Source organism: Mobula hypostoma, chromosome X2 (genome assembly GCF_963921235.1).
Source record: "Mobula hypostoma chromosome X2, sMobHyp1.1, whole genome shotgun sequence".
Classification (NCBI taxonomy): domain Eukaryota; kingdom Metazoa; phylum Chordata; class Chondrichthyes; order Myliobatiformes; family Myliobatidae; genus Mobula; species Mobula hypostoma.
Genome location: NC_086129.1, coordinates 15475710 through 15489844, shown reverse-complemented (window position 1 = coordinate 15489844; position 14135 = coordinate 15475710). Strand labels below are relative to the sequence as shown.

General features: G+C 37.6%; 1 pseudogene; it reads left to right on the top strand.

Annotated features, from left to right (window-relative positions):
- Positions 1-14135, top strand: part of LOC134340868 (F-box/LRR-repeat protein 6-like) — a 50456-nt pseudogene that overhangs the window by 20149 nt on the left and 16172 nt on the right.

Here is a 14135-nt window from a genome sequence, read left to right as displayed (position 1 = left end):
GAGGGATCTGGGAATACAGATACAAAATTCCCTAAAAGTGTCGTCACAGGTAGATAGGTTCGTAAAGAGAGCTTTTGGTACATTGGCCTTTATTAATCTAAGTATTGAGTATAAGAGCTGGAATGTTATGATGAGGTCGTATAAGGCATTGGTGAGGCCGAATCTGGAGTATTGTGTTCAGTTTTGGTCACCAAATTACAGGAAGGATATAAATAAGGTTGAAAGAGTGCAGAGAAGGTTTGCAAGGATGTTGCCAGGACTTGAGAAACTCAGTTACAGAGAAAGATTGAATAGGTTAGGACTTTATTCCCTGGAGCGTAGAAGAATGAGGGGAGATTTGATAGAGGTATATAAAATTATGATGGGTATAGATAGAGTGAATGCAAGCAGGCTTTTTCCACTGAGGCAAGGGGAGAAGAAAACCAGAGGACATGGGTTAAGGGTGAGGGGGGAAAAGTTTACTTTCTTTCTTTCTTTTTAAATCTTTTTATTAATTTTTCAAAATTACAAACTCAATAACAAAGTTGGTACACAGAGATTGGAAAAATGTTCATCAACATATATAAAGTGAATTTTAAGTAACATAGATATAAAAGACTTCCAAACTCATTATGAAATTAAACATTAAAAAAGAAATTAAAAGAAAAAAATATATAAACAAAAAAAACCCCAAGAAAAAAAAAACAAAACAGGGCTAGACCAACAGCTTACATCGGACATGTTCAATAATGTCGTTAACTCCGCTCCTCTCCTCATATAAATTAAGTTTAGAAAAAAGATTCGGAAAGGTCAGATTACATCATATGAAAATGTTGCATAAAAGGTTTCCAAGTTTCTTCAAATTTAACTGAAGGGTCAAAAATATCACTTTTTTCCAAATTTAAACTTAATATGGTTTGAGAAAACCATTGGAATGTAGTTGGAGGATTAGTTTCCTTCCAGTTCAACAAAATAGATCTTCTCACCATTAAAGTAACAAAAGCTATCATTCGACAGGCTGAAGAAGACAAAAATCTACCATTGGATTACCATTGGCAATCCAAAGATTGCTGTAATAGGATGGGGTTTTAAATCAAAGCTTAGAACTGTTGAAATAATATCAAAAATGTCTTTCCAATATTTTTCCAAAAGAGGACAGGACCAAAATATATGAGTTAAAGAAGCCACTTCAAAGTGACATCTATCACAAGTAGGGTTTATATGGGAATAAAAACGAACTAGTTTATCTTTGGACATATGAGCTCTGTGTACTACTTTAAATTGTATTAAAGTATGTTTATCACACATAGAAGAAGTACTAACTAATTGAAAAATTTTATCCCATTTCTCTGTAGGTAGGGAAAGTTGAAGTTCCCTTTTCCATTCATTTTTAATTTTGTCAGATATATCTGGCTGTAATTTCATAATTATATCATAAATTATTGCTATTAATCCCTTCTGCAAAGGACTAAAGCCTAAAATTTTATCAAGAGTGCCAGAAGGATTAGAAGTCGGAAAGGTAGGCAACATAATATTTAAAAAATTTCTTATTTGTAATTATCTAAAAAAATGGGATCTAGGCAAATCAAATTTCTCAGATAACTGCTGAAAAGACAAAGCAGTTATCCAAAAATAAATCGTGAAAACATATTATGCCTTTCGTTTTCCATATCAAAAAGGCTTGGTCCATTACCGAAGGTTGGAAAAAAAATTAGATATAATAGGACTTGATAACATAAATTCATTCAGACCAAAAAATTTACGAAATTGAAACCATATTCGCAATGTATGTTTAACTATAGGGTTGAAAATTTGTTTATTCAATTTAGATAGTGCAAAAGGCAATGAAGTTCCTAAAATGGAGGCTAAAGAAAACCCTTGTACAGAATGGCCTTCAAGGTTTACCTAATGTGGGCTTGGAGTTATATTCCAATCTTGTGTCCAAAATATTAAGTATCGGATATTAATTGCCCAGTAGTAAAATCTTATGACAGGCAATGCCAAACCACCTTCTTTCTTAGATTTCTGTAAGTATTTTTTACTTAATCTGGGATTTCTATTTTGCCATGTATAAGAAGAAATTTTAGAGTCAATAATATCAAAAAAAGATTTAGGAATAAAAATCGGTATCGCTTGAAATAAATATAAAAATTTGGGTAAAATAATCATTTTAAAAGCATTAATACAGCCAATCAATGATGGAGACAAAGGGGACCATTTGGTAATCAGTTGTTTAACCTGATTAATTAATGGTAAGAGGTTGAAATTGAATAGATCCTTGTGTCTCTTAGTAATTTTAACTCCCAAATAAGTAAAATAATCAGTAATCAATCTAAATGGAGAATTTCTATCAGTAGGAACCTGCATATTTAATGGAAAGAGTTCACTCTTACTTAGGTTCAGTTTATAACCAGAAAAGCTACTAAACTGAGCAAGCAAAGTTAATACTGCTGGAATAGATTTTCCTGGGTTAGAAATATATAATAGTAGATCATCTGCATATAGTGATAATTTATGAGTCTCATTTCCACGAGTAATACCAAATATATTAGGGGAGTCACGAATGGCAATAGCTAGTGGTTCCAAAGCAATATCAAATAGTAGTGGACTAAGAGGGCAACCCTGCCTAGTACCACGGAATAAATGAAAGAAAGGGGATCTTTGGTTGTTAGTAAATACTGAGGCCAAAGGGGTAAAATATATCAGTTTAATCCAGGAAATGAATATCGGACTAAAATTGAATTTCTCAAGGGTATTAAATAAATATACCCATTCAACTCTATCAAAAGCTTTTTCAGCATCCAATGAAACGACACATTCTGGAATTTTGGGTGAAGGCGTATAAACGATATTCATTAATCTCCTAATATTAAAAAAAGAGTAACGATTTTTAATAAATCCAGTTTGATCAGCAGAAATAATTTGGGGTAATACATTCGCCAATCATTTGTCAATATTTTAGAAAAAATCTTAGAATCAACATTCAGCAGAGATATAGGCCTATAAGATGCACATTCAGTAGGATCCTTATCTTTTTTAAGAATTAGGGAAATAGAAGCTCGATAGAAAGATTGTGGTAATTTACCTATTGAAACTGCATCCCTAAAAGCACTACATAGTCAAGGAGTTAGTGTAGTTGAGAAAAATTTAAAAAATTCTACTGTAAATCCATCTGGACCAGGTGCTTTACCTGAATTCATTGAAAAAATAGCATTCTTTATTTCCTCTACAGTAATAGGTACATCTAGTTTTGAATGTTCATTAGATGATAATTTTGGAATATTCAATTTCTTAAAAAATTCATACATTATAGTGGAGTCATCAGGAAATTCTGATTGATAAAGAGGTATAAAATGCTTGAAAGGATTTATTAATCTCGTTATGGTCAACTGTTAAAGTGCCATCTTGTTTACTAATTTTAAGAATCTGTCGTTTAACTGAGGCCGATTTTAATTGATTAGCTAAAAGTTTCCCAGTTTTATCACCATGTATATAAAATTGACTCTTAGTTTTGATTAATTGAAGATGATAATAAAAGGTTATGTTCCATTTGAAGTTCAATTCTCTGTTTATAAAGTTCTTGGTTAGGAGCTATAGAATATTTCTTATCAACTTCTTTAATCTTGTTAACCAGTTTAAGTATTTCCTTGTTAGTTTGCTTTTTTAGTCCAGCAGTGTATGAAATAATTTGTCCACGAACATATGCTTTAAAAGTATCCCAGAGGATCCCACTGGAAATATCATCTGTGGAATTCGTTGTAAAGAAAAACTTAATCTGTTCATCAATAAACCTAACAAAATCTGAATCTTGAAGCAAAGAGATATTAAATCTCCATTGTCTAGAATTAGAAGATATATCCCTTAAATTGATAAATAATTTCAACGGTGCATGGTCAGAAACAGCAATAGAATCATATTCACAACTCGTAACAAAAGGAATTAATTGAGAGTCAATAAGAAAGTAGTCAATTCTTGAATAATGCTGATGTACATGTGGAAAAAAAAGAGAACTCTTTGTCATTTGAATGCAAGAATCTCCAAATTTCTGAGATTCCAGAGTCAATCATAAAAGAGTTAATAAGGGTAGCCGATTTATTCGGAAGTGCTTGATTAAACTTGGATCTATCTAACAAAGGGTTGAAACAACAATTAAAATCACCACCCATAATCAGCATATATTCATTTAAATTGGAAAGAGATGTGAGGAGATTCTTGAAAAAACCAAGACAGTCAACATTTGGAGCATAAACATTGAGCATGGCAACTTTTTTGTTAAATAGCGAGCCAGTAATCAATAAAAATCTGCCATTAGAATCTGAAATCGTCTCATAGTGCGTAAATGAAATTGACAAATCTATAAATATAGAAACGCCTTTTACTTTAGCGTGTGAATTCGCATGATACTGTTGATCCTTCCAGAATCTAAAGAAACGTTGATTATCCTCTTTCCGGACTTGAGTTTCTTGTACAAAAATAATATGAGCATTCATCCTGTGGAATACTTTAAAAATTTTCTTCGGGGAAAAGTTTAAAGGGAACATTGGGGGGGGGTTCTTCACACACAGAGTGGTGGAAGTATGGAATGAGCTGCCAGACGAGGTGGTAAATGCGGGTTCTTTTATAACATTTAAGAATAAATTGGACAGATACGTGGATGGGAGGTGTATGGAGGGATATGGTCCGTGTGCAGGTCAGTGGGACTAGGCAGAAAATGGTTCGGCACAGCCAAGAAGGGCCAAAAGGCCTGTTTCTGTGCTGTAGTTTTTTTATGGTTTCTATCGTTTCTAAAAGAACACCGGCAGGGATGACGGCAGAGCAGCAATGGCTGGAATTTCTGAAAGCAATTTAGTAGGCACAGGATATATAGATCCCAAAAAGAAAGAAGTACTCTAAAGGAAAGATGACACAACCGTGGTTAACAAAAGAAGTCAAAGCCAACATAAATGCCAAAGAGAGGGTATATAATAAAACAAAAATTAGTGGGAAGTTAAAGGGTCAGGAAACTTTCAAAAACCAACAAAAGGCAACTAAAAAAACATTAAAAAGGTAAAGATGGAATCAGAAAGTACGCCAGCCAATGTTATTAAAGAGGATACCAAAAGTTTCTTCAGATGCGTAAAGTGTAAAAGGGAGGGGGGAGTGGATAGCAGAGCGCCGGAAGAATGATGGTGGAGAGGTGGTAATGGGGGACAAAGAAATGGCAGACAAACTGACTAATTATTTTCCATCCATCTTCACTGTGTATGGTAGAAATTCCAGGAGTCAGGGTTCATAAAGTATGTGAAGTTACCATAACTAGAGAGAAGGTTGTTGGGAAACCGAAAGGTCTGAAGGTAAATGAAGTCACCTGGACCAGATGGTATACACGAAGGGTTCTAAAAGAGTTGGCTGAAGTGATTGTGGTGAAATTAGTAATGTTCTTTCAAGAATCACTGGATTCTGGAATGGTTCCGGATGACTGGAAAATTGCAACTCTTCAAGAAGGGACAGAGGCAGAAGAAAGGAAATTATAGGTCAGTCAGCTTGACCTCAGTGGTTGGGAAAATGTTGGAGTCGATTGTTAAGGGTGTGGTTTTGGGGTACTGGAAGCATATGATAATAAGCTGTAGTCAGGGTGGTTTCTTCAAGGGAAGATCTTGCCTGACAAATCTGTTGGAATGCTTTGAAGAACTAATAAGCAGGATAGACAAAGGGGAATCGCTTGATGTTGTGTACTTGGATTTTCAGAAGGCCTTTAACCCATGAGGCTGCTTCACGAGCTACAAACCCATGGTACTACAGGAGAGATTCTAGCATAGATAATGCAGTGGCTGATAGGCAGGAGGCAAAGAGCCTTTTCTGGTTGGCTGCTGGTGAATAGTGGTGTTCCAAAGTGTTGGGACCGATTCTTTTTAGAAACATAGAAAATAGGTGCAGGAGTAGACCATTCAGCCCTTCAAGCCTGCACCGCCATTTATTATGATCATGGCTGATCATCCAACTCAGAACCCCGCCCCAGCCTTCCCTCCATACCCCCTGATCCCCGTAGCCACAAGGGCCATATCTAACTCCCTCTTAAATATAGCCAATGAACTGGCCTCAACTGTTTCCTGTGGCAGAGAATTCCACAGATTCACCACTCTCTGTGTGAAGAAGTTTTTCCTAATCTCAGTCCTAAAAGGCTTCCCCTCTATCCTCAAACTGTGACCCCTCGTTCTGGACTTCCCCAACATCGGGAACAATCTTCCTGCATCTAGCCTGTCCAATCCCTTTAGGATCTTATACGTTTCAATCAGATCCCCCCTCAATCTTCTAAATTCCAACGAGTACAAGCCCAGTTCATCCAGTCTTTCTTCATATGAAAGTCCTGCCATCCCAGGAATCAATCTGGTGAACCTTCTTTGTACTCCCTCTATGGCAAGGATGTCTTTCCTCAGATTAGGGGACCAAAACTGCACACAATACTCCAGGTGTGGTCTCACCAAGGCCTTGTACAACTGCAGTAGTACCTCCCTGCTCCTGTACTCGAATCCTCTCGCTATAAATGCCAGCATACCATTCGCCTTTTTCACCACCTGCTGTACCTGCATGTCCACTTTCAATGACTGGTGTATAATGACACCCAGGTCTCGTTGCACCTCCCCTTTCTTTTGTGTTATATGTTAATGATTTGGATAATGGGATTGATGACTTTGTTGCAAAGTTTGCAGACGATTTGAAGATAGGTGGATGTGCGGGTAGTTTTGAGGAAGAAGAGGGGGTACTTAGACAGACTAGGAGAATGGGCAAAGAAAAGGCAGATGGAATACAACGTTGGAAACTGTGTGGTCATGCACATTGGTAGCAGAAATGAAAGGGCTGACTATTTTCTAAATGGAGAGAAAATTCAAAAATCTGAAGTGCAAAGGGACTTGGGAGTCATGTGCAGGATTCCATAAAGGTTAATTTTCAGGTTGAATCTGTGCTGAGGGGGGGGGACTTCTGGGTCATCAAGGGAATGGCGGCGTAAGGAAAAGGTCTCTCGACAAAAAAGAAGGTAAACTGCCACAAAATCGAATTTAGACAAATACTTAATATTGCATAACTATATTAATAAAAGGGGCAAGGATGATGTCTAAGAACAAGAATAAAAAGTCCGCTTCGAAGGCTGATAAACATAAAGAGACGCAGCAAGGCAATGGGCCTAGCTCTCCCACGGCAAACCAGGATGGAGATAATGAGGGGGAATCGGTGACTCTGTCTTTGATTCTCGGAGAGATTCGCGAGTTCCGACAAGATAACAGCAAACAGCTGGAAGATATTAAAGGAGAAATAGTAAAAACTAACTCGCGGATAGATGAAGCCGAAGCGAGGATTGTTGGAATTGAAGAGAAGCTACAAAATGCCGAGGAAGTGATAGCAGAAATGCTGAAGCTACAAGACCAACTCCAGTGGAAACTAATAGATCAAGAAGGCCGCTCGAGAAGGGAAAATGTGAGGATCTACGGAGTTCCCGAAGGAACCGAAGGTAAACCCGCATTGATGATTCCCTTCGTGGAGAAGCTGCTTAGAGAGAACCTTGATATGCCGGCCGCAAAAGACCTACAGATAGAAAGGGCTCACCGCGCGTTGGCACCACAGCCCCCGGCAGGCGCCCAGCCCAGATCGATTCTGGTCAGATTTCTCAGTTACAGAACGAAGGAAGAGGTGCTTAAAAGAGCATGGCAAAAGAAAGGTTTCATGTGGAACAACTGTAAAATCAGTTTAGACCACGACTACGCACCGGGGATTCTTGCCAGACGGAAGGAATATACGGAAACACGGAGAGTCCTGAAGGAAAACAACATCAAATTCCAGACCCTGTATCCAGCTCGGCTGAGAGTCTTTTACGACGAAGGGACAAAAATTTACGCTACGGTGGAGGAGGCAACGTCGGACCTGGCGGACCGGGGACTACCTATTAAAGTTATCACCCAACCGGAGTCGCTACTGGAGAGGATTCGGCAGAAGTCGTGGCAGTTAGTGGGGCGAGGACGCTCCACTCGAACCAGAGTGTCAAACTACAAGGAAAAGCTGCAAATATTCAGACGCGAATGTATAGAGAATACAGATTAATTAAGAGAAATGACTGAAAAGAGTAAATCGGACTTAAAAGTAAAATGAAAACTGGTAACTGAAAATAATCTAGGCGGAATAACTTGAATGATAGCAATATGGTCGAGACATAAATAGGAGAAAATTCTCTATGATTATTCAAACTGCTGAGGGCCCTCTAACACAGGGTGAAGATAGAGGTTATCCCTCTGAACTGAGGCGGGTAGGTGCTCAGGCCTCACTGTGGGAAGTCGGGGAAAATTTTCAAATGTTATACGTTCAGAAATGTCTAGGGTGTGGTTATATGTCTTGGTTTACTGTTGAGAAGGGATTGCTTACTGTTTGGTTAGAAAAGGAGAGTGCTTTTTTTCTACTAGAGAAAAATGCAAACTGAATTGGTAAAAATAATTTCCTATAATGTTAATGGGGTTTTGAATCCAATTAAAAGAAATAAGATTATGTCTAAATCGAAAAAAGAGAGGGCACAAATAGCTTTCCTCCAGGAAACACATATGAGCCAATCTGAACATGGAAAATTAAAAAGAATGGGCTTTAAGCATGTATTTTATTCATTATATAAATTGAGTCACAAAAGAGGGGTAGCTACTTTAATATCAAGTACTCTTAATTATGAACATATTTCAGAGACTAGAGACAAAGAAGGACGGTTTGTAAAAATCACAGGAAGAATAGAAGGTACAGAAATAACATTGCTGAATGTTTATGCTCCTCCAGGTAGTGAATGGTCATTTTATAGACACATTTTTGACCTAATGGTCAGTTCTCGAGGGGTAGTAATTTGTGGAGGGGATTTTAATATTAGATTAAATCCTATATTAGATTCTTCAAGAATAGTTACTCAGAATAAACCTTTGACTCGGAAAGTGAATTCATTGATGGAGGAGTTGGGAATTATAGATGCCTGGAGGGAATTACACCCTACTAGTAAAGATTATACTTATTACTCTTTCCCTCATTCAGCCTATTCAAGGATAGACTATTTCTTTATCTTTAATACAGATAGACTCAGGATAAAAAACTGTAATATTGCAACAATTGATCTGTCGGATCATAGCCCAGTCTCTATGTCTCTAATCCTGGAAAGGAAAATGAGGAAAACACTATGGAGGCTAAACTCACATATACTCAATAACCCGAAAGTAATGGAGAGATTAAGGGGAGAAATCAAAGAATATCTAGACCTTAATGACACGGGAGAAACATCACCAGTGATTTTATGGGATACATTGAAAGCTGTACTGAGAGGGAAAATTATTTCCATTACTACTCACATGAAAAAAAATCAATGCACAAAAATTAGCAGACCTTCAAGGAAAATTAAAACAACTTCAAGTTGTAGGTAGCAACAAAAGTAATTCAAATCGAAAACAGGAAATTAGGAAATTGCAAAGTGAAATTGATGATATTTATACGTTGGAAACTCAAAGAAATTTTCTTTACCTGAGACAAAAGAATTATGAAGTAGGAGGTAAATCAGCTAGATTATTAGCATATAAATTACGAAAACAACAAGCAGACAATACAATTCATAAAATAAAGAATCCAAAGACAAAGCTTGTGGAAAGTACAATAGGGAAAATTCAAGAGAGTTTTGAAACATATTATCGAGAGCTGTACTCCCAACCCCGGGCCCCCAATGAGCCCTATATAGACAGTGTATTGAATTTTTTAGATCTACCTAAACTTACAGATTTACAAAATGAAAGTTTATTAGAACCAGTAACTGTCAAAGAACTGAACGTGGCCATCTTTAGGTTAAAGGCTGGAAAGTCCCCGGGTTCTGATGGGTTTACCTCTGAGTGGTACAAGTCCCTGAAGACACAGTTAGCCCCATTACTACTTAACACCTTTAATTGGATCTTGCAGAGAGGAGAAACTCCACCTTCCTGGAGAGAAGCGATTATTTCAGTTATTCCTAAAGAGGGTGAAGATAAACTAGAATGTGGCAATTATCGGCCAATTAGTGTTCTTAATTTAGATTACAAACTATTTACATCTATATTAGCGCGCAGATTGGAAAAGCTTTTACCTGGCCTAATCCATTTAGACCAGACTGGATTTATTCAACAAAGACAAACACAGGACAACATAAGGAGAACTCTGCACATATTAGAACAGGTTAATAAGAACGAGACAGAGACAATGGTAGTAGGATTGGACGCTGAGAAAGCTTTTGATTCGGTTAGTTGGGCATTCCTATACAGAGTGTTAGGAAGATTCGGCTTTCAAGAAAGGTTTATTAAAGTAATTCAGACTCTATATGACAGCCCTACAGCCCGAATTAAGATAAATGGGGACCTCTCTGACTCCTTCATTTTAGAGAGAGGCACTAGACAGGGATGCCCAATTTCTCCTCTCCTTTTTGCGCTATATATTGAACCCCTTGCCCAACTAATAAGACAGAGCGAAATCGTAAAAGGTATCAAGGTGGCAGGGATTGAACAGAAAGTGGCGTTATTCGCGGATGATGTTTTGGTCTATCTGAGTGAACCAGAAAAATCATTTATAGGATTGTTTACACTGTTGGATGACTTTGGGAAAATATCAGGTTATAAAATAAATGTAAAGAAAACGCAGGTTATGTCCCTAAATTATACACCATCCAAAAAATTGCAGGATACATATGATCTTAAGTGGGAAGCTAAATCATTAAAATATTTAGGAATAACCCTGCCGAAGGATCTTTCAACACTGTCACAGGTAAATTATGGGCCATTAATCTCAGAGATAAAAGCAGATATGCATAGATGGAATCTTATCCCCTTTTTAAGTTTAAATTCAAGGATAAATACTATAAAAATGAATATTCTTCCTCGGTTATTATATCTTTTCCGTACTTTACCAGTGGAGGTGGATGATAATCAATTCAGGGAATGGGACAAATGGATTTCCCGCTTCATTTGGCAAGGAAGGAAACCTAGAATTCGATATAACACCTTACAGTTAGGGAAGGAAGGAGGAGGTATGGTTCTTCCTTGCCTGAGAAATTATTTTTATGCCTCACAGATAACCCCTCTGTTATATTGGTGTAATAGGGAATATAAGGCTAGATGGAAGGAAATAGAATTTGGATTAGTTGACAGTTTTCCTCTTCAGGCCTCAATAGCTGACAAAGGATTGATGGCCCAGTTGGAAAAATTTAATAATGCTTGGATAAATCTTACATTAAAAGTATGGCAGAAGGTGGTTAATTCATGTGGAATTAATAACATGTTAAAACTCTTTAGATGGTGTGCATATGATACCGAATTCCTTCCCAACAGAGGAGATAAAAGATTTGAGCTATGGATAAAGAAAGGTCTTACAACCTACCTCTCATTTATAGATAAAAGAGTATTACAAAGTTTCCAAATCCTGCAGGACAAACATGGCCTAGAACATAATGACTTTTTTAGGTACCTTCAAATACGAAACTATGTTAACCAGAGTTGTAGATATACAGACCTATATATCAACAGTAGAATTAGAATTTTTCAAGATTCTGAATTCGGCTTGCAGTTCAATACCTAGTAAATCAGTTTCTCGCCTATATAATGCACTCTCCCATGCTAAAAATGTAAATACACTGTATATTAAAGAGAAGTGGGAGAAAGAAGCGGGGTTGGTACTTTCAGAGGAGGCTTGGGGGAAAATCTGCAGCTTTCAATGGTCCTCGACTAATTCTTTGACTTGGAGAGAACATTGTTGGAAAAACATTATAAGATACTTCAAGACCCCATATCAGGAAAAATATAAAGATACAAATGTGATGTGTTGGAGAAGGTGCGGCTCCAAGGAGGCAAATCATTTTCATATTTTCTGGGATTGCCCTAAATTAAGTCTATTTTGGGAAGGTATTCATAGAACATTAGTTAAGGTACTTGGGTCCCAAATACCTCTGAACTTTGAGACGCTCTATTTGGGGCATGTATTGTTCCTTGAACAGAAGGAAGATATAAAGTTGCTGCAGGCCCTCTTAGCGGCAAGTAAGAAATCAATCACTAGAAAATGGCTAAATCCAATACCACCTACATTAGAAGATTGGTACGAAATTATCTTGGAAATATTTAAAATGGAAAAGTTGACCTACTCCCTGAGAACTCAAAAAGAAACATTTTATCAAATCTGGAATAAATGGATTGAATATATAACCCCAATGCGAGCAGACTTTAGATGACTCTCCTAATGATTTATATTGCTCTTCTCATCAACACAGTAATATTGCTAACGCAAGCACCCCTAGTCTAAATGTTTGTTGTTTTTTTTTGGAAAATAGAGAATTAACACAAGTAAAGGGAAAGATTTGGGAAAGGGATAAAAAAAAATGAAAAAATTAAGTAAATAAGTACATAGGGATTGGATAATTATGTCTGCGGGCAGGAACAAGCACGAACAAATTGGGATATAAACACCTACAATGGTTGGTATATAGGCTTGTATGCAACATTTTGGACCAGTGGAAATGGCCCAGAAGGGTTGTATGGAAACTATTATTACCATTTTTCTTAACAACTAATTTCATTACTTAGCCTAATAGATTAGATTTACCACAGTACATAATTATCTATTTAAATGTTTATTTTGCTTTTATATCATCTCAATGTGTACTTAAGAATGTATAAATAATTGTAGTTTTATACATATAAAAAAATGGAAAAGGTTATATGTGTGAAAAAAGTACATGATAATTGTGAACTCCTTATCCAAATAAAAATAAAATTAAAAAAAAAATCTGTGCTGAGGAAGGCAAATGCAACGTTAGCATTCATTTCAAGAGGACTAGAATATAAAAGCAAGGATGTAATGCTGAGACTTTATAAAGCACTGGTGAGGCCTCACTGGGAGTATTGTGAGCAGTTTTGAGCCCCTTATCTTAGAAAGGATGTGCTGCAACTGCAGAGGGTTCAAAGGATGTTCATGATAATGGTTCCAGGATTGAATGGCTTACCATATGAAGAGCGTTTGATGGCTCTGGGCCTGTATTCATTAGATTCAGAAGAATGAGGGGTGGCCTAATTGAAATCTATCGAATAGTGAAAGGCCTTGATAGAGTGGATGTGGAGAGAATGTTTCTGATGGTGGGAGAGTCTAAGACCAGAGGATGCAGCCTCAGAATAGAGGGGTGTCTGTTTAGAACGGAGATGAGGAATTTCTTCAGACAGAGTGGTGATTCTGTAGAATTCTTTGCCACAGGTAGCTCTGGAGGCCAAGTCTTTATGTATATTTGAGGCAGAGTCTGATAGATTTTTGATTGGTCAACACATGAAGGGATGCGGGGAAGCAGGAGATTGATGTTGAAAGGAAAAATGGATCAGCCATGATGAAATGGTGGAGCAGACTTTTTGGGCCAAATGGCCAAATTCTGTTCCTATTTCTTATGGTGTTATGTAAATTGTGCTGTGATGAGGCTAGAGTTAAATGGGGGTTGCTGGGCACTGTGGCTCAAAGGACCAGAAGGGCATGTTCTGCACTCTATCTGTAAATAAGGAAAGAAGATTAGACAGGAATGTGGAAGCCAAGTCATGAACCAAAATTGAAATACAATTAGGCATGATCTAATTGATCTTCTGATCCTAGATCTTACGAAGGTAAAGAGGGTTTGAGGGGTCCTGATTGATTGACTATCTCTGACCTTGCTTTGCAGGTTGACACAGCAGCAGTAGTCAGCTTTCTGGAGACAGCAGGTTTGAACCTCAGACAGCTCTTTGTGACGTACAACAATCACCGGCACAACATCTTGAATGCCATTATGGTAAGGTTACCTTGTGCTCAGGAGGTGGGCAATGGGATGGAGTTGCAGGATCCCAGTATAATTGGGTTGTGCCGTGGGAAGGAAGGGATGAACTGAGAGGACACCGGGGTTTCCTGCCTCTTCTCCCCCCCCCCCCCCCATTTGTGACATTTACCAGGAGTGTTGCAGATGAAGGGCCCGAAGTATTGTTGAGGTTCTCCACCACCCATTCCACAATCGCTTTGACCCACTACCAACAAGAAGGAGGTACAGGAGCATCAGGATTAGGGCTGCCAAACTAGGTAACCGCTTCTTTCCTGAGGCTGTGAGACTAATAAATACCCTTTCACCACTGAGCTTTTGTCACTTGGAC